This window comes from Plectropomus leopardus, chromosome 12, assembly GCF_008729295.1.
Source record: "Plectropomus leopardus isolate mb chromosome 12, YSFRI_Pleo_2.0, whole genome shotgun sequence".
Taxonomy (NCBI): Eukaryota; Metazoa; Chordata; class Actinopteri; order Perciformes; family Serranidae; genus Plectropomus; species Plectropomus leopardus.
The window spans coordinates 10,599,264-10,602,305 of NC_056474.1; positions in this window are offsets into that span (position 1 = coordinate 10,599,264).

A 3,042-nucleotide genomic window follows, 5' to 3' on the forward strand; every position below is an offset into this window, starting at 1 on the left:
TGAGATGAGCCTCTTTATGCCGCTTGCAGTTCCATTATGGCTTTGTTCGAAAGCTTGTTTACCTGCTGATAACATACACTGGTGGATTCAGGAGCACCGATCCAAAATCTGCTGCCAAAGTCACTCAAGTCTCATTGTACTGCAGGAGGGGAAGAATGAAATGTTTATGCGGAGGGGAATGCAAATGCTAAATGTGAAATCAAACTATGGGACCAATAAGGGATCAGAATAACTTTGCCAGGTTTTATTTTTAGCCCAGTTGCAATGCTAGCTTTGTGGAACACTCTTCAGTTTAGCCTCTGTGCATCTGTGTGCTTAGGTTTTACTCAGTGGAGAAATGCCGTTCCAATTTTTCCAAAATGTTAAAACTGTAGATTATTATTTTTTCAAATAGGTCGAGTCGAACATAATCTGATTCAATCGTGCCGCATATCACTTTAATTAAACTGGAATACCTGGTGGAGGAAAAAATGCCTGATTATGGTGCTGTTTGCCTCTGATAATATTCAATATCAAATAACCAGCAGATCAAAAACTGCTCATCAAATCTCATCGTTGTACATCACTTGAATATTTTTGGATTTCACTGTTAGAAAAGCTATGGTCTCAGGTCAAAGGAATAGCCCCTTGGTTTGCATATTAAAGAGGATTTGCTAGACCTCTGTTAGCCATGCATCCCCATGCAGGCAGGTCTCCAGGGGGCCAGCAGGGCCCCACAGACGGGCAACTAGGGGGCCAGGTGACCCTGTCTCTGAGGTTAGCAGGAAACACTAAAGAGGGATGGGCAGGGAGCTGAGGAGCCACTGAGTGCGAGTGTGCAAGGCTGGTGATGGCAGCTGTCAATGGTTTGGAAGGAGAAGCAGACAGATTGTGCGTTCTGTTGGTGCAGCCAGTTCGCCACCTGGCAGGCTTTTCCTTGTTAGAACTTCTTGCTGTTTCTGTTCTCATCAGAGAAATGTTTTTCCTCTTATCCTCTGTGTTCAGGGGAAGTTAAATTTGTCAAAATGTTTAAAGATGTTTAGTGAAATGCAATTGTTTAAAGTATGCTCTGTGCATCCTACAGAGCTGCTGCTGCTCTTGTTTTTGATCAAATATGGTAAAAAAAAAAAAAAAGAAGCTATATTTATAAATGTAAACCTTGCTTTGCATAATAAAAAAAAAAGTCTGTATGTAGAATTGAAAAAATACATAGGGTAATTCCTTGTGAGTTTTGACTCTGCGCTATATTATTTAACCGTGTTTGTAAGTAAGGGTGTATGTTTTAAGGGGGCAGGATTTACTTATAATAAATAATCTGGAACTTTCAAATCCCATCATAGCCGTAAATACTGCTCCGTGTTGTTCACTTGTTAAGAAGAAATGCAAACGTAAACCATGAACAGCTTAAAAGTACATTTAAAAATCAAATTTGGCAGTCAGTCCTTGTTCCAACAGGATTAAAAAAAGTCTTTCATTTGATATAAATATATGCAAAGAGAGTGGTGTGGTGATCTGGGTGCCAGAGGTGGCGCTTTACTCTGGATATTCTGGCTTGGGCCTGTAAGGGACATAAATTAACATGAATTAACACATGCATGCAATAAGAAAATAATTAATTCAAGTTATCAGTCACCTCTTCCATTCCAGGAATCTGATTGACAAGATAAAGTAATGTGCAAACTGCTTTTCAAAGCTAACAGCCTGGAGCACCCCTCCTATTAGTTAGTCATTCCCTCAGTATCACACCCGGAATCTGTCATTTCACAATTTTCTCCTATAATGCATATGTGCCGCTCTCACCACTCCACTACAGCAACTGCCATCTAACAAGTTGACACAGAGAATGATACAATTCACGTCCAGTATTCAGTTCCATATACAGCAAGCATCTGAGGCAGACGGGTCAAGAATATGGTACATTCTGTTCTCTCTCAAAATCGCTTTTCCAGGACTCTAGAGAAGCTAGATGAAGCTCCCATGATATCCTTCAAACACCTTCAACAGTTTTTAGGATTTAAAACACTCTACCAGGTGTAAAAATAGTCTGTGTTCATGAAATTATGCAATTTCTCACACCTGTCTACTTTTCATAAATCTTCCTGTGATTCTTGGTAGACATGCTAGTTTTTATTTTACCGTTATTAAAACAACAAGACTCTTTAGTCCAAGAGTGGCCAGGTCACTCTTGGAAAAGAGATTTTAAATCTCAATCAGTCTTTTACCTGGTTAAATAAAGGATATACTGTATGTATATATTTAGATGCATTATCTATTTTACAAGAAAAATCAGGCCAAAACTACTTGTCTACTACTACTACACATTGTCACATAACACTCACACAATAAATGCACATTCACATATAGCATACAGTAAAATAGGACCTCAAAGGCATGAATGAGAAAGCTTGACTGTTCTTGACTGAGGTTGTGTTTGCCAAAAAAATGCAATTTCTAAATTATCATATATCATATATCAGGCTGGATGGTAAACAAAAGCAGTTTTGCCAAGTTTGTAAACATTACTGAGAGTTGTGTGTTTTTATAGTGAAATTTCTGATAAATATGTTTGATTATTAAGAATTTAGTAATTTCAAAAGCCATGTCAGAGCACATGAAGTCTGTACTAAAACATCTTTTGATACATAGGTCAGGTAAAGCATTTTTGGGTTTTTTAATGATACTGCTAGGTTAGCTAGCCTATAAGCAATAAAGAAGGAACCTGAGATGTATATATTTTTTAATGAATGTAATGACATTCTTAAATACATGTATTTAAAAAAATGTTGTAATCTGAACAACTTTAGATAAATAGGTCAGTTAGCAAAGCATTTCAATTTTTTTTTTTTTTAACATTTTCTGCTATGTTAGCTAGTTTAGCCTGTTAGCAATAAAGGAGAAGCCGGATATGTATGCATTTTTAATGGCCATTTTGACACTTACATAAATTTCTTTAAAAAAAAAATGTGATTTGAACAGCCACGAGTGTCTTGCTTAAACAACTTTAGATAAATAGGTCACTATATGCTACTAGCCTTTATGCAAAGTCACTATAAAATATGCAAA